Raw genomic sequence first — 19,275 nt, 5'->3', positions numbered from 1 at the left:
GAACCCCAAGTTATGGAAGCAATTGGTTTAATCATTGTTGTTATTGTTATTTTCAACATGCCATGTGATATTATGCTTTTTTCTTTTGTCTTTGTTCCCCCATGGTTTCACCCCGATATCACTGTAACTGACTTCAATATCCTGGATATTGTATGTGTGTATTGCAATTAGGGAAGAAAGCGGAATATCAAAATGGAGAGACAAAGGATAAAAGACAAACCAATGCCACAGCAATACTTATGAAACTATATGCTGTAAACCATCTGTACAACTCATGGGGAGGGAAGGAAAATGGGGTGGGGAAAAAGCAGGGGGGTGGGCAAATGAGGGAGGAGGTAACAAGTTGGATATGAAATGTACACACTGCCTTACATATGAAACTATAATACCTCTGTACATCATTCTGATAATAAAGAAATAAATTTTCAATTTTTTAGAAAAAGAAGTCTCAGTAATTTGTACTGCCTTCAGATAGAACATTTTTGAGAAAATTGGAGATAAGAACGTCTCTGCTTTTTTGAAGTTATTAATAATTTCCTCAAGGTCCCTGTAAACATTACTTTTTAAAAATTATTACTTCCATGCTTTTAAACTTTTTAACTATCTTTAAGTAACTGTGCAGTAGAGTTTGAATTTAGCCAAGCAGTTTAAGGATATGATGAATCTTGATCAATGTCACCCCTTTCAACATTCTCATACATATTTGTTTTTTTTTCTTTTGAGCCAGACATCTTATTTCTTTGCCATCCACATTGCCTATTAAATGCTGTTCTTGGATTTTTTTTCATTGCAGTGGAAAGAACTATTCCAAGGCATATTCTCAAATCTATAAACATTTTCTCTAGAAATTCAATAAAAATGAAGATTCCTTACTTGTCTCCCATGCTATGTTCCCCAGAGAATTATATGGTGTCCCTTGATTTGAGACAATGTTACAGTTAGAAACTTGGTTTTGAAGCAGTGAGCTTTGCTTTACCTAAATACCACACAAGTTTTCTATCATTAGGGGAAATAATTTTCTTAGAGTCATAGTGCCCTACCTAAGAAAAATGCATAATATTAAAATTGTTATAAAGTCTCCTAGTGACATTTTTCCATTGCACGGTAACAAGTTGCCTTTGGATTCAGGTACCCAAAACTATGGCATATGCTTTTCTCATCTGGTTATTTAACTCTTACTTACTAGAGTCTACAGATATATCCAGCCAGTTTCTTGTATGTCCATAAATCTTGCATATATGTGGCATGTCAGAGGAGGGCATCATGCAATCCAATCAAGCAAATACTGAGGTTATTGGGTTCCCCAAATCTATATCCAATGCCATTAGAGATCTGGAATAGGCTTTTAGATTAAAAGAGTAAGATTTGACTTTCCCATAGTCATGGGCTCAGAGGGTGCCACCAACATAAGTTAAGTACTCCCAGACATGTAGGTGTCTATACTGTGACTGTAATCACAGTGAGAAGCTGCATAAACTGTGAAGAGACTCCTGTGACATGCTTTCTGCAACCTGATGTGGTGTGCATGGGGCACCAATATTGCCAAGATACATATGTTGATTGTGAAAGTACATATCACTCGATTTCTGTTTGCTAGAATATTAGTGTAGCACTTGGAATAAGAAATCTTAAAAGCACTTGTCTAAACTTCAGGCATCTGTGTTAATATTTCTAGCTTAAATAAAAAACAGAAACAGAAAAGTCGATGAGAAGATCGCCATGTGTGCAAGGATAGTGATAAGTAATAGTGAAAGACAACTTACCACCCATATTATCTCTGACACATTTGACAGTCACACACATATTTGAATTCACTGAGGAGAGATAAGAATCCAGGTAGACAGAAAAGGAAATTTATTGAACCTCTGATCATATAAAACAATATTTATTGAAATTAACTCTAGGAAATGGAAACAAGAGCTTTTTCTTTTGTTGTTGTTTTTGTTTTATTTGTCTTGTTTGTTCATTTATCTGACTTTGGGAAGGTAAAGAGGACATAGAGGTGGAAGGATAAAGGGTGAGCAAATGCAGCAGTGGTACCCATTAGACACTATGATGAAAATGAACTATACACCTTGTGGGTGGAGACTGGAAGGAAAAACTGGGAGAGAATGAGGGAATGGGTAACATTATCCAAAGATAAATGTACTCTTTACCTGAATTATGCAACTGTAACCTCTCTGTATACCTAGAGAAGCCTCACATCACCTTCCATCCACTTGACATGGATCTGGGGGAGGAAAATCCTTGTAGGCAAGGCCCGGAGCCAAGATGGTATCTGCTTCTCCTACTTCTCCTCGCATTGCTAAAGACATGCTTTATAATTAGTATATTTGTGTTTGTAACATATTTTCTGAGAAATAAGGGCATTGAAGAGAAGAAAGTGCATGGCTATTGGACTGATACCAAAATAACTACTTCCTCACCAGTGGCGAAAATGGCAGCTGTTAAAGCCCAGGATTACTGCAAGGGGGAAAAAAAACCTGCAAGAGAACTGTATGAGTGACTTAGAAAGAAATCTATTAGTAATGAAGAGAAAGACCCAGAGTCTGAGAAGCCTCCCACGCCCCTAGCTTTAAGAGCTAGAAAACCCATTTTAAATCTCAAAATTTGGACTTGGTATTGGGGCCTACAACCCCATCCACGAGAGAGAAACAGTTAATTCCCACCATAGGGGGACCTTTCTATGAGACATATACAATAGGAAGTAGGACTTGGAAGTCCCCCACAGGAGCAGCAGTTAATGGGAAAAAGTTGTTGACCACACTCAGCCAGGAAAGATTTTGGACAGGATATTATAACCATGAGGGAGAAATGAAAGTTAGGATTAATGGCAAAACAGTGAGATGCACAAATCTTTCTATTTGGAAGAAAATAAGGCAGTTTGGAAAGCCATGGTGCACAATGACTCAACATAAAAAGAAAAAAACGGGTAAATAGTTACAATAGTGCTCAAAAAAGAAAATGTGTGCAGGAAAATATCCACAAGGAAGGTGTACCTATGCCTATTTTGAACCTGATAGTAAACTAAAAGGATAATAGATTCCAAAACACAATTACAAAAAAGAGAGAGGCCCTTTGAGACTTTACAGTTACTAACCATGTTAAATAATTGGTTAACTTATTTGGAACTTGGAAGGATAAATAAAAAATAATGCAGAAACTGCAAGCTTCAAGATAAAGAGATGTCTCACATCTCTGACCAAAGCTTTATTGTAGTTAGAAACCCAATGTCTAGTTGGACAGGATATGTTAAAATAACTATAAACAGCTGAGCAATATACAAACAATTGGTTAGAGTTTACTAAAAAAGAAAAAAAAAACCTTGGAGTTATATGTGAAAGATGCTTGCTTTAAATAAACAGATCCTTTTATGTAACCATTTTTCTGCTTAAAAATAGTATAAATAAAGACCTCTGAGCTATTTGGGCCAGAGGCTAACTCATGACTTTTGACTCCTCCTCTCTCATTCCTGAGCCAACTCCACACTCTTCTTTTTTTAAATTTTATTAATTAAATTTTGTTGACAAGGTGTTGTGCAAAAGGGGTACAGTTACATAGTAAGGCAATGAGTATATTTCTTGTGATATCTTACACCCTCATTTTTCTTTCCCTTCCCTAGATCAGGTAGGTATATATACAATATCCAGGGTACCAAAATCATATACAGTAACCACGTAGAGTACACCAAAGGAAGTTCGCCTAGAACTTTAAATGTAACGTCAACAGTAGAATCCTCCTGTGTCCTTCTCTTGGAGTTGTTTTTGCTTATCCTCGTCTTATATGATCCTGTGTACATAGCTGTTGAGCTATTGTCCACACGCTTCTTGGTACCCTGTGGACTGCTGAAGCTGGTCTTCGGCAATAAAATGTTCAGCAACAGCACGCAAGAAACAGGAATCAATAGTCTCTACACTCTCATTTTCTGGTAAGCCCCCAGACAGGGAATCATCTTGAGTCAGTTGAGCATCACAGAACTCCAAGGTGGAGAAGTGTCCTGTAGAGAATTTCTTCACTACCACACAGTGCAGCCTATCATACAAAGTGGAAAGAATGGAGGAAAGATAAGATTAAGAAAGAACCTCACTTTAATTGTGTTTAATTTTTTTTCCCCAGTCATAGGATTTGAACTCAAGGCCTGGGTACTGTCCCTGAGCTCTTCTGCTCAATGCTAGTGCTCTACCACTTAAGCCACAGCAATACTGGCATTTTGGTGGCTAATTGGAGATGAGTCTCACAGATTTTTCTCCATGGACTGCTTTGGACTGTTCTTAGACTTAGCCTCATGAACAGCTAGGATTATAGGTGTGAGCCATCATTCCACTGGGACACAACTTGATTTTTACATTGTGACCCAGATTTTTATCCTTTCACCTTGGGATGGAGCATCATGGGAACCAACTGTACCTCTAGCAGGAACAAATGGGTTATGAAGCTTCTTCCTTGCGACTTTTTACTAGCAGGCTAAACTCTGGGTTACTAGATAGCTATGAATCTGAACTGTTCCCTTTCCTGGGACATTTCCCTCTACTCTTCATTTCAACCATCCAGATTAACTGAAATGGTATAACATTTGTTACTTTCCTTCATTTGGAGAGACGAGGTACATGAATGCTCCCCACAAACAGTGTTGTCAATAGAGCAGCCATGTATTTGACTTTACTTTTATGCATGTGTCAAGTTTCCAGCTGGAAACAGAGGGTTACAATAGAATGATTGATGGGAATTTATTCAAGGGACAACTCACTAGTATAGGTTTAGAAAAAAAAATTACACAGGATGTTGATAACTTTCCCCACCAGGGATAGTAGTTGGGTGAGATGAGGGAATGTAACATCAATAGGCTTGGTGAGACAATGGAAAGGAGGAGCTATCAGAATTCAGAGCTAGTTGTAGCTGTAGCTATCCTTTTAGCTCTATTATAGGATAGAGTCCCATGACAGATGATAAGTCATATAGCCATTGTTTTAGACTCTAATCAAGGAAACGTAAAAATTCCAATTTGCTGTCTTCTTTTGCTCATTATCCTCTGATAGTAGATATATTTCCTCCCTGGTTTTAGGGGTAACAAAGCTCAAGAAGAAAAGTACTCGTTACCTTATTTATATACCTATAACCCCTCTGTACATCACCTTTGCAATAAAATAAAATAAAAAGCAGGGACATTTTGTTGGCAAGTAGGAAAACATTATGTCTCTCTATATTTTCTTTACTCTTTGTATTTTCTGAGACCCTCTATATGTCATAGTATATATATATATATACATATACACATGTATATATGTGTGTGTACTGACATAGTATTCAGTCATTAAAAAGAATAAATTATAGATATTTATGATAGTATTGTATTGTCAGAACTGAGGACCATTATGTTAGATGAAATGAGACTGACACAAAAGGTGGATCAATGGGTACTAAGTTATCAATAGATAGCTATAAGACATTCTAGGGCGGGGGATATGGCCTAGTGGTAAAGAGTGTTTGCCTCCTATACATGAAGCCCTGGGTTCAATTCCCCAGCACCACATATACAGAAAACGGCCAGAAGGGGCGCTGTGGCTCAAGGGGCAGAGTGCTAGCCTTGAGCAAAAAGGAAGCCAGGGACAGTGCTCAGACCTTGAGTCCAAGGCCCAGGACTGGCAAAAAAAAAAAAAAAAAAAAAAGACATTCTAGTGGGTTATTGTACATTAGGGCATTTACAGACAATGACAATGTGCTCTCTATCAAAATTATACAAATTCATTTTGAAACTTTTCACCATAAGGAAATTATTTGTTTAGTCTGATTTAAACCTTACACAATGTATACTTGTATCAAAATATCACATAGTAACTCCTCAAGAGATATAATTTTAGTACTACCATGTATCAGTTAGGATAAATACATAAATTAATAATATAACTTTAAAAATTATTATGTAGAGAAATGTATACATTTTAATGAATGCTGTCAAATCAATGTGTCCATGTAACTCAAAATCTAGTAAACACACCAAACATTTTTATATCTCGTGAATGTCCTTTGTTCCCATTCTATGGCCCAGAGGAAGTCATTGTTTCCATATTTTTGCAGAGTAAGTTCCTTCTGAAGTCTCTGACTTGTGGTTTGTATCTCTCCATATGAAATTTCCCTGTGTCTGTGTCCTAATCTCCTCTTCTTAAAGAACACATCATACGGTTTAAATCATACACAAATAAACTCCATTTCAACTTGGCTCCTTATTTAGATTCCATGTGCAGGTCTATGGAATTCTGAGGTACTTCTACATACAAATTTGAGAAGAACTTACCCAGCCTAATACAAGATCTTAAAAACCACAACACAAAATCTGGAGAAGGAATTCAATGAAGGACTTTCTTGAATAACTGGAATAGGTTATAATCCGTATTGCATTTAAGAAATAACATATAGCTAAATTTAGTTATAGTATGGCTCATAAGAAGGAAAATCAGAGGCAAAGACACTTTAAAACTTTAATATTAAGCTAAACAAAAATAAATAGGAGTTTTATTGAATGGCAGATGTTTAAGCTATGTGAACTTGAACTATGCATTTTATGGAAGTCAATTAATATACTCACTTACATGAATAAAGTATAAATAGAAATATAATTTTACTATTGGGTAGTAATTATGAAAAGTGGCAAGTATAGAGAAGTGGTTAGTGGCCTTTGGATGATGAAAATGATAGAATTCATGAAACTTTCGACTTTACTCATTTCTATGTCATTTGGAATTAAAACACATATACACACACACACACGAATGAATGAATTAGTGAATTGCTAGTGATAAGAAAAATAAGGGGATAACAAACAGTACAAGAAATGTATCCGAAGCCCAATGTATGAAACTGTAACCGCTCCATATATCAATCTGACAATAAAAAAAAGAAAGAAAAAGAAGAGGAAAATGGAAGTCAAGAGTGGCCTTAAATGACCCTATGATACACTTTAGTCTTTAAGTTATTCAGACTCACAAGCAATCCCACAGGGCTTAATATTGCTTTTGCTCATAGGAAATGAAAAGTTTTGGTTTTGCGAATACATTGAAAGGGAGGTACACACTAGGTAAAATAACAGCAGAGAAGCCAAAAAATAAATGGCTAATGGGCAGAGGTCTAGAAACATCCCTGGGAGATGAAATGGAAGGGGAAATTGGATATGAGTTGTAATTATGCAGATGTTCAGAGACATCTCTGTGGAGGATACCTTCTCAAATTACTCAGGTGGTGGATGAAACCACAGGGGCTGTCTAACACCTTGGTAAAGCCTCACTAGCCACAGGATTGTTCTCTGGCTCTTATAGTAAGCCCCTGGTTTTACAAAGACTAAAGGGTCCCCTGGCATCCTTCAGTGTCAGAAGGACACCATGTGAACAGGTTACCTCTTCAATTCCTGACAGAAGAATGGAAGAAAGGTAAGGGTTTGTATTAAGATTTATCTTGTTTCTAAAGTTTTGTATGGTTTTTGGCTTAAGTCCCTCTCGATGTCTACCTTGTATCCTTTGTGTGGGGCAGAATGGGGCTTCCATAGGGGAAGGTAGGAGACAGGAAGCTTCCATCTGAAAACTAGGCACTAGCAGCCTCATCTGCAGGGGGTGAGGGGAGAGCACTCTCCATGGGGTTCTCCAGATAATTGTCCCTTCTTATCCAAGCACTCTTTTCTATTTTTCAAATTTTTATTATCAAACTGATGTACAGAGAGGTTACAGTTTCATATGTTAGGCATTGGATACATTTCTTGTACTGTTTGTTACCTTGTCCCTCATACCCCCTCCCTCCTCCCCCTTTCCCTTTCCCCCCCATGAGTTGTTCAGTTCACTTACACCAAACAGTTTTGCAAGTATTGCTTTTGTAGTTGTTTGTCTTTTTTTTTACCCTGTGTTTCTCAATTTTGGTATTCCCTTTCAATTTCCTAGTTCTAATACCAGTATACACGGTTTCCAATATACTCAGACAAGATTACAGAGATAGTGTAGGTACAACCAGAGGAAGGTGACACAAGAACATCATCAATAATAGAAGCTACAGATACACATGGGATGTTGAAAGTAGATACAACTGTGATATAACAATCGTTTCCATAACATGGCGTTCATTTCACTTATATGCTCCACCTTTTCAAAGCAAGAAATGTCTCCTGAATTTTCTTATCTATTTCTGATATTCAACCAATTTCTCTTTAGGTTTCTAATTGGTTGGATTCTCCTCCTTTCTGTTTCTGGAGATTTTTTTTTAATGGGTTAAGAACTTATTTTTTTATTTATTTCACTGTCAGAGTGATGTACAGAGGGGTTACCGTCACATATATAAGGCAGTGAGTACATTTCCTGTCAAACCTGTTACCTCCTCCCTGTTTTTTTTTCCCACCTTCCCTCCTCTCCAGTCCCCCCCCGCCGCTTCAAGTTGTACAGTGTTTTTTGCAGCTTATTGTCTTGTAAGTATTACTGTTGCATCGGGTCACCTTTTACCCTTTGTATTACATTTTCTAGTTCAGATAAAAGTATATGCAATACCCAGGGTACTGACATCAAACACACTAACAACAAGGGTAAAACAATAGGGAAGAAAAATAAAAGGCATAATTTCACAATGTATGTTGAAAATAACACCAACAATGGTAAACCACCTATTTCCATACTTGGAGTTCATTTCGCTTAGCATAATCTTATGTGATCATATGTACATAGCTATTGAGCTACTGTGATCATCTGGTAGTACTATCCTAGTCATATACTAATTATTATCCATGAGGGAAAACATAGAGTCTATGTTTCTTTGGGTCTGACTCACTTAACATAGTATGGCCATTATGAAGAAAACTACTAACAACAAATGCTGGTGGATGTGTAAAAGGAGAACCTTACTACACTGTTGGTGGGAGTGTAAACATATTCAACCACTCTGGAAAGCAGTATGAAGGTTCTTCAAAAGGCTAAACATAGAGCTCCACTGTGACCCAGCAAACCCACTTTTGTGCATTTACCCCAAGGCTTACAAGGAAAACCATACTAAAGCTTTTATTGAAGCACAATTAATTAGCTAAAATATGGAATTGTCCCAGACACCTCTCAGTAGAAGAATGGATCAAAACATTTTGATGGGCTGGGGATATGGCCTAGTGGCAAGAGTGCTTGCCTCGTATACATGAGGCCCTGGGTTCAATTCCCCAGCACCAAATATACAGAAAATGGCCAGAAGTGGCGCTGTGGCTCAAGTGGCAGAGTGTTAGCCTTGAGCAAAAAGAAGCCAGGGACAGTGCTCAGGCCCTGAGTCCACGCCCCAGGACTGGCCAAAACAAAAACAAAAACAAAAACAAAAACAAACATTTTGATATATATACACACTGGAATTCCATAGGAGATTTTTTTTCCTACGGTAGATTTTATTTCATCTACCATTTTGACTGCTGTATTGGTTATAACTTGGGAATTTGTCTTATATTTTTTCTTCACTCCCAATCCATACAGAGTGGATAGTGTGCTCAAGTTGCTGGTGGCATGGTGGACCTGAGGCAGCCCTACTGGCTTCTACCCTGTCTGAGACACAGTGTCAGTCACTCATGCTATTTGTGCTCTCATTCAATCTTTTTTCCACTGGGAGGAATAATAATTTTGGATTCCTAGGCTCATGAGCAACTTAAAAGAGGCAATTCCTGTTAGACCCTCAATCTACTAGAATTTTTCACTCTAGTGTCAGCTGGGCCTTTATCTGTAGTTGAAAACTGCTTAAGTATCTGTCATTACACTTCACAATTTGTATTTTTCCTACTTCCATTTAGACTCCTGTCACACAAAAACCTTCATCTCAGAGAAACTCTATCAAAGATCTCGAAGAGGGTATGGAATCAGTTTATATTATTCAGTTCAGAGTCCAGAGTTTAGTGCTTCTCCAGTAGATATTCCCAGACCTCAAATACCTCCCTTCAGTGGGACTCAGAACTCACCTCCTCATTTCTTCCACTTTACACTGCTAAGCAATTAAGCTCATCAGCAAATCCTATCCCCTATTGTATACCAACATATCTCAAGATACTTAGCAAAGCAATATTGGGCCCTTAATCCAATGTCTATCAGTGGTCAACATCAGGTATTTGGGCACATTTAAGTAATTCCGAATATACCTAGAGTTGTGCACAAAAAGAATTGGGATGAATATATTTTCTTCATCATATCAGGCATCTTTTCTAATGACCTGTATTCTAATTTCATTTCTATTTTCCCTTTAACCTAAGTCATATGATATATATTTATTCATTTAATAAGTCTTAAATATCAGAACCTTACATGTAGGTATAGTCTTCTGTCTTTAGTACCTGATATTCTGAGCTACTTTTAGACCATCCCATCCCGACAATTGCTCTAGAAAAAGCTTAATTTCCTGTAGTTTTCTCCAACTTGGAGGGAACTTTCTTAGATCTTGGAAAGTCATGATAATCTCTATCTTTCTAAATTCTTGCACCTAAAAGAAATTTTCTGATCCAGAACAGACTAGTACTGGGTCTCTTACACTAGTGCACTGAATGGGCTATAGTATAGTATAGTACAGTATAGTATAGTATAGTACAGTACAGTACAGTACAGTATAGTATAGTATAGTTTGTTTCTGTGTTGTTTAGAAGATCTTAGGATCAGGGTAGGAAGCACAATCTTCCTTATGAGGAGTAGTAGATTTGAAGGAAGCCATTGATATCTTAGTAAATGTCTTTGATACTGTTTTCTGTAACATAGGCTCATGATGAGATTCACAGATCACACAGGAAGTGTTTCAGTCTTGTTTCTGTTTCCAGGGGCACCACTGGAGGGTTACTGAACAAGGATCCAATCACACCAGCCTTTAGGACAGATGTCACAGTAATGAATGAAGATAGCCAGCCCTTGAACAAAGCTTGTGCCATGGAAATGTTGATCCTGAACTGGTTGGCCTTCATCATTGTGGCAGTTGGGATGGCAGGAAACATAGTTGTGCTCTGGCTCCTGGGTTTCAGGATGCACAGAAAAGCCATTTTGGTCTCTATCTTAAACCTGGGTCTGGGTCTGACTTCCTCTGTCTCTGCTTCAACATCTTTCATTTCATGCAAGAAAATACTAACTTCTTCATTTTCACTCAGAACTATTTTGTGAAGTTCTCCTTCTGTGGGTTTTTCTATTCCTATATTGCAGGCTTGACTTTGCTCAGTACTATTAACCCAGAGCATTGCATGGCTGTTCTGTGCCCAAGACCCACATCAGCATTTAAATGTATGCTAGCTTGGGCACTGTCCCTGCAACTGACCAGTTTGGTAACTTACTACAGTGAAATGTTGGATTTCAGAATATCTCACTTATGTAAGACATTTCAGTTTTCCACTGCTGAATACCTGATTTTTGTTGGCGATCCTCTCAGGATCCATCCTGGTTCTGTGGCTCAAGATGGATTTCACTAAGCAGGTTGTACATGGCCATCCTGCTCACAGTGCTGGTGTTCCTTTTCTGTGGCCTGCCATATACCATCTAGTACTTCCCAACATACTGGCTTCCTATCAGTAAGCATCATTCCCCCTGTTATTCCATGGTTTTGTCTTTCCTTTCCGGTCTTAACAGCTCTTCAGGCTCCCTGAAGCAGTGGCATCTGCTGACCCTCAAGTGGGTTCTGCAGAGAGCTTTGCAGGACACTCCTGAAGAGGATGAATACGGAACAAGCCTTCATCAGGGAATGCTGCAAATGTCAGGAAGCAGACTGGAGCAAAGATGAACAACTCTCCCCTTGTCTTTAGTTGTTATTTTGAGAGTGAACGTCATGTGAGATTTTGCTCAGGATGTAATGGATAGTTGTCTGCTCTTTGGACTCCTGCTTCTGAAATACCTCCGCAGTTCCTCTGTGTCTTCAAATAAACGTATTTTACCCAAGCTAATGAAGATTTGCTCTGAGACAGTATTAGCCTGAAAGTAGAACATATTTTGCTTTATAAAAATAAGTCCTTGTGTTGTGTTCTCCAAATAGTTTCAAATTCAGCATGTTTTGCTTTCATTTCCATTCAGTGGAAAGAATCCTTCTCTAACCAATAAGCCTTGTTTACAATTATTCTATGGGTCTGTGTTACTTCACTTAATATGATTTTTTCCAGTCTTTCCATTTCCTTACGAATGGGACAGTGTAATTCCTTCTGATGGAAGCATAGAATTCCATTGTGTATATGTACCATATTTTCCTGATCCAATCATTTACTGAGGGGCATCTAGGTTGGTGTCCTTCTTAGGGAAAAGCTCTACAGGATTATACCAGTCATGGTAGAAGATCAAAATACCCCAATAGCTGCACCCATGTGATCACATAAGATGATGCCAAGTGAAATGAACTCCATGTTACAGAGACAAGAGTTATACCACTGTTGTAACTATTATCATCATCCCATGTGAAACCATACCTTTTGTGTGCGTGTTTTATTATTTTTTCTTGTCTGTTTGTTTGTTTGATTTTTTGGTTCAGTTTTGTTTCTCTTGTATTCCCTTCCTGTGGTTGTACCCCTGCTACCACTATATTTCATCCGAATACCCTGGATACTGTTTATACGGGGATTAGAACTGGGGAAGGGAAAGGGAATACCAAAATTGGGAGAAAAAGCACAAAAAGACAAACCATCCCAAAAGCCATACCTACAAAACCATTTGGTGCAAATCAACTGCACAACTCAAGGGGAGAGAGAAGGTGGGGGAAAATGAGGGAGAAGGTAACAAGTTGAACAAGAAATGTACTCACTGCCCTACATATGAATCTGTAACCCCTCTGTACCACACTTTGACAATAAAGAAAAAAGTTTAATTAAAAAAATTATTCTATACAAGATGGCTTTTAGATGGTTGTGTTTCTTTCAAGCTATATTTCCATGGCAATCATATTATTCATATATTGGCAGCTGAGTTCTGAGTAAATGAGTCCATATATCCTATAAGACTGTCAAGTCTTTGGAAAATAATATTAATCAAGACAACTTTCCTGTCTGTATATGAACACTTCAGTAAAAGACCTCTGGAAGTCTAGAGGAATAGTCCATTTGTTCAAGGCCCTGAATCCACATGGTAGTAACACTAAAAAGCAAATGATCTAAGACCTCTGGACAAATTTGTTATCAACATTTTCACCTTGGGTTCTGGTAATGAGAAGTATGGCTTTTGGCCTTGGAAAATGCTGTTTGTGTAGCTATTATCTAGACTACCTAAGTTCTAGAAACATGGGACCAGCCCCCTTTGGACTTTACTGGTTTCAAAGTGTATATATGTTGCAGACAGTTTGTTAATAGTTCACAGACTTATTAAGTTTTGGAAGACAATGTGAGCCTCCATATATACATATGTATATATATTTGGCCAGTCCTGGACCTTGAACTCAGGGCCTGAGCACTATCCTGGCTTCTTCTTCTTCTTTTTTTTTTCTCAAGGCTAGCATTCTTCCACTTGAGCCACAGTGCTACTTCTGGCCATTTTCTATATATGTGGTGCTGAGGAACTCTTGCCACTAGGCCATATTCCCAGCCCCTAGCCTCCATATTTTTGTATCATTGTTTTTTTCCTGTCTGTGACATCCTTTCAGTTTAATAGTCAGTTCTATTGGGATCATAGTTAAATAGCTGCTAGAAATTGAGCTCAATGGCAGAGTTACTGTCTAATGTGCTTAAGGCTAAATCTCTATCAGAAGTATAACAAATAAGCAAACAAATAAAAATAGCTGAACCTCCTTTACTCAAATTCGTCACTCATCTATTTTATTGATTAGTAGAGTCATCTCAGTTTTCTCCTGCTAGTATATAACTCATTGCTCTCTTTTCTTCTCCTACTTTCTGGAACATTTGATGGGTATTCTTAGCTCTGCTACTTCCTGCCTACTGAGGTACAAAATAAAAGCCTTGTGAAACAAGTGTCAATCTGCCTGACCTACAAGTTGCAAACTTCATGAAGACTTCAAAGAGAAGTACAGAAAAAGAGAAGCTTCTAGAGTTCATGTAGCTCAGAAGTGTACAACACTCCTTAACTAGTCTTACCCTCAGTCCTTACGTGGCACTCACCAGAACAAGGGACTGTAGCTAGATTTTCTCTCTCTGAGTGGGTATAGGAATCGGGCTTGGTGCATTGATCCCAGGGGTAAATGTTGATTATTGAGCTGTATTCTCTGTCCAGGGATGAGAAACTTGACCTCAGCCCTCCCCATTTGTGCCTATACATGAGAATACTTCAATGAAAGACTACAGGTAATTCAAACTTCCAATCAATGAGTTGAAAGCATATACACAAATCCTGAAGAGAAACACAGAAAGATGAAAAATCAAATCAATACAACTCCTCCAAAAGTGAACAATTTCAAAATAATAGGCTTTGGCAGTCATGAAATGGATGAAATACCCCCCTACATTCAAAAGAATGAGTGTAAAGAGGAGTGTAAAGAGGACATGTAGAGGGGCTGGGAATATGGCCTAGTGGCAAGAGTGCTTGCCTCCTATACATGAAGCCCTGGGTTCAATTCCCCAGCCCCACATATACAGAAAATGGCCAGAGGTGGGGCTGTGGCTCAAGTGGCAGAGTTCTAGCCTTGAGCAAAAAGAAGCCAGGGACAGTGCTCAGGCTCTGAGTTCAAAGCCCAGAACTGGCCAAACAAACGTAACTTGGGGCTGGAAACGTGGCTTAGTGGTAGAGTGCTTTCCTAGCATGCATGAAACCTTGGGCTCAATTCCTCAGTACCACATAAACAGAAACAGTGGGAAGTGAAGCCACTGTGGCTCAAGTGCTAACCTTGAGCAAAAGAAGCTCAGCGACATTGAGTGCCCAGGCCCTGACATCAAGCCCCAGGTTGGACAAAAAAAAAAAAAAAAAGAGGACATGTAGAAACTCCTGAACATTCTGAATTCCAAGTGAATGCAAATAAGCACCTGAATGAAATAAGGATGACAATTCAGAAACACTTGAATAGAGAGAAATTATATGTATATATGTATATAATATGTGTATATATTATGTATATATCTGTATATATATACATATATATGTATCCAGTCCTTGGATTTGAACTCAAGGCCTGAGCACTGTCCCTGGCTTCTTTTTGCTCAAGGCCAACACTCTACCACTTGAGCCACAGTGCCACTTCTGGCTTTTCCTATATATGTAGTGATGAGGAAACAAACCGGGACTTCATGTATTTGAGGCAAGCACTCTACCACTGGGCCATAATTCCCAGCCCCGAGAAATTCAATATTGATAAAACTTTTAAAAATACAACTGAAATTCTGCAAATGGAAAGGTCAGTAAATCAAATATAGAATTCACTTGAAAGCTTGGCCAACAGACTATGCCATGTTCCAAACAGAATATGTTGATGACTGAGATATTCATTTAAAGATAAAGAAAAAATAAGGAGTTCAGAGAAAATGTAAGATCTCTGAAGATTTCTGACCACGATTATGAATGACAAACACAAGACAAGGAGAAAGGGTGGGAACTAAATGTATAAAAAAGACTGCATTCAATAAAATGGTAGCAGAATATGTTCCAAATCTTGAGAGATAGTACAGGAGATGGTTACAAAACAAAACAGAAAGTTCAAGAGCCACATGTTACCATAATTAAAACATTAGGTGAAGAGAATAAGGACAGAATTTTGAAAAACTTTCAGAAAGGACCAACAAGTCACATATAAATGTCAATCCATCAGAATAACAGCAGATTTCTCATCAGAAACACTAAAACCATATAGATTATGAAATACCATATTCAGAGAACTGAAATAAAGTAAATGCTGGGTTAAAGAGAAGATAGCAGAGTATAGACTTGCCCCACATTTTCCAGTCTCCACAAACCAAGAACAAACACTCAGGCATGTGACTACAGTGACTAATAAGCAAGTTAGTACACTGAGTATAATGGTAAAAGTCTAGGACAAATACTGACTATTCCAAAAAATACAAACAAAACAAGCCTTAGACCTACACAAGAGACAAACAGATACGAAAGCCCATCTGCTCCTCCGTAGCTCTACTTCTGACAAGGTGCAGGAGAGAGGGTACTGGCCACATTTTGTCTGTGCCTGCTATATTCCTATGACCACTACACAGAGCAGTATTTACAAGTAAACAGTAGAGATTTCCATGAGAAACTCCTAACTGAGTGAATTAACCATGGGGGCTGATCTGAATTTAAGAAAAATCATCTAGCAGCTCTGCCATCTGTGTTATACAGGAAAGGAGCTGAGAATACTTCTCTGTGCCTACCAGAGTCCTAAGATCACTGACCAGCTCCATGTTTGCCAGCACATACATCTCCCCACAAAGGAATCCACACAGCTCCATCAGGGACTCCTAGCAGAGTGAGCTAACCAAAGGCCTACCAAAGGCTATGACCAGCTGGGAAAACTGCCCATATCTGTGACTCATGCATGGTACAGGAGGAGGAAGCCTGGTCCACTTTCCTCTGAATGGAGCATGTCCTTGTGACTACCAGGTCTCAAACTACCTACCTACCTAAGTATTTATTAAAAAGAAACAAATACTGTAAGCTTTGCAGGACAGGAAACCTACCACATGGGACCAAAAAAAGCAGAAAAGAGTTTATTGGGGGGAGAGCCAACTGCTGGCCAACACAAAATGGTGGTGCATAGAGACAGAGGAGAAGGAAGAAGAGAACAACAGAGGAAGAAAGAAAGAGTGAGAACTCGTGATGAGCCAGATTACATAGGGAAAGGCAGGAGGAGGGGCCGCAGCAGATACAGAAGTGAGTTCAGAGCCTGGTGAACCTCTCTCTGTCTGAAGAAGGCATGACCAGGCTGGTCCAGGATGTGACCTCAGGGGATGAGGAAGTGATCTCAGAGTCTGGGGTCCTTTGCTGACTCATAGTCAGGTAATTACTGGTTTAAGGCAGGTAAAGAATCTGGGAGGGCTATTGTTCAGGGCAGCCACAGTGGCTGAGAAAATAAAAGTGAACATATATGAACAATAATCAAGTTCCTACTAATGATGATTACTTTCTTTAGCTAATATAACCCATATACATTTTATTAGAAACTATATCTATTAGGCCACATTTCTGTGGCCATTAATGTAACCTTCTCCCATCAGCACATGCCTACATCAAAAAACATCAATGATGGATATTTTTTTAGAATCATTTTCTTCCAATCCATCTCTTTTTGGGCTACTTTTAGAAATGGGGTTCCAGGGCTTCTTTCCTTAGCTGTCTACTTTGACTTCTGGCCCTCTTCCTTATTTGATATGTTCAGACACACTTTACATCCCTTCTCAGATCCACATTTCATGGGATACCCTTTTCCCTTCCCTTCCACTTCTTTCCTCTTTCTCCTCTTCCTTCTCCCTCCTCCTTTCCTCTTTTAATGACTGTCCTAATGGGTAGCCTAGGCTAGCCTTAAACATGTCCTCCTGGATAGCCTGTCCAGCCATGGGGATTTTGGCCTGTGTCATCACCACATCGAACTAGAAGAGTATATTATAGCACCACAGAAAAACATTTTAAACTCTTAAAAGAAACATAAAAAGCCCACAGGATGTGACCGTACAGATGCCTGGTTCAGTAAATTGGGAAGCTTGAGTCATTGTTCTGTTTGTTTCACTCTTGGAAGATAACTGGGAAGAAACTAATGGTGCCCTCTTGTGAGTAATGTTAGCACTGCAAGACCATATACTACTAATCTTCAGAGCTGCTGAATTGCTGAATGAGGCAGACAGGATGCTTGCTGCTTGCTCCTAGAATTTACATTCTCAGTAAGGCAAATGCAAGACAAAGAAGCAAAATATCTGTCCAGGCAGATAAATGAACAGGTTCTTTTCCGACAGTGAAAGTAAGCAACATAAAATAGCACGATGTGATAGAGTGCCAGAGTGGAAGAGGTCTGGAACATGGTATATGGTGTGTGTTCAAGGAAGACTACTTGGGGAGGGGGAGAAGTGGCTGATCCAATCCATGAATAGAAGATGTTAGCAACTATGTGAACCTCAGTGAACAGCATCGTACACAGTGAAAGGGTCCTGAGGCAGGAAGGAGCTCAGAATGATTGAGCTCTCAGAGAAGCATGTATGGCACGTGACAAAGAAAATATTCGAGTGAGAGAGACTAGAGGAGATAGGCACACCAACTCACCTTGGTGGGAACGGGGCTATGATTCACAATGTTAGTACACTTAGCTCTTAGTCTCGTGCTCCTCCCTCATCTGTTTCATCAGCCAATCTAGCCAGCTGTGAGACTTCCCCTGTCTCCACAGCCAACCTCAGTCTCAGTGTTCATCCTCTCATTCTCCTCAGCAGACAAATGACCTGGCTCCTGGGGGATCAGAGTCTCATCCTTAGAACAAACCTGACTCTTATGGCTTCTCCCTTTCTCTGTGCCAGCAGAGAATAAGCTGACTGCTTTGCTTTTGCCATGCTGGGAAGCCATTCTCTAGTTCTTTTTTTGTGTGTATGTGTACACATTTAGTTTTATTGTAACAAAGCAACTTGTACACTTTTAACGTTTAAAACTGAGCGTTATCTTTCCTTTCCAGTGAAAACAAAAGAAATTTTAAAAATAAATGAACAAAATTACAATAGAGAATGTCAATTCCAAATAAGATCCTACAGGGTCTGCTGATTCTCCCTTAGTGGCAGGGCTCAAGTCATCATTAGGAGAGAATTTTATTTTAAAAGTGTCATCTTAAACTGCAAGGATGTTGGTTAAACATCACAATTACACATGCCAAAGGAGAAGCCATGTTGTCAAAATGCCCACTTAACCCACCCAAACATCTCAAGCCCACCCTTTGCTGACCTTTTATAACCCCTTTTTTTAAAGTTTTTTTCCTTTTTTTTTTTAAACAAGAGAAAGTAGACAGATACACGTTGGTAATGCTAACTGTCTGTATTCACATAGACAGAGTGTAATCTCTGAGCCCAATATACAGAGAAAGGAGGAGAAAAGCTAGAATCTATGCACTACTTACTACACAGGGCCTGGGCCTCAGCAGAGCCAAGGAACCGGAGGCTTCTTGTTTCCACAGAGCAGGTGGCTGCGGCGTTGATTCTGTACAGTTCTTGTTGAGACAGGGGTAAAAATGAATTTAGAACAGGTGTGTGGAGATTCTTTTCCTGTTGTGTTCTGAGCAAGGTATCCACCCCCTCCCCCCAATAAGTTGAGAACCATGGTGTTGAATAAAAGAGACCTCAAGAATGGGGTGACTGAGCACAGAGGGGGAGAAGACTGCAAACTTGCTCCCAGGGTCTGGAGAAAATTAAAAAAAAAAGTTGAAATCCATCAGTGTTTTGTA

This window comes from Perognathus longimembris, chromosome 13, assembly GCF_023159225.1.
Source record: "Perognathus longimembris pacificus isolate PPM17 chromosome 13, ASM2315922v1, whole genome shotgun sequence".
Classification (NCBI taxonomy): Eukaryota; Metazoa; Chordata; class Mammalia; order Rodentia; family Heteromyidae; genus Perognathus; species Perognathus longimembris.
This window is presented reverse-complemented; position numbering follows the sequence as displayed.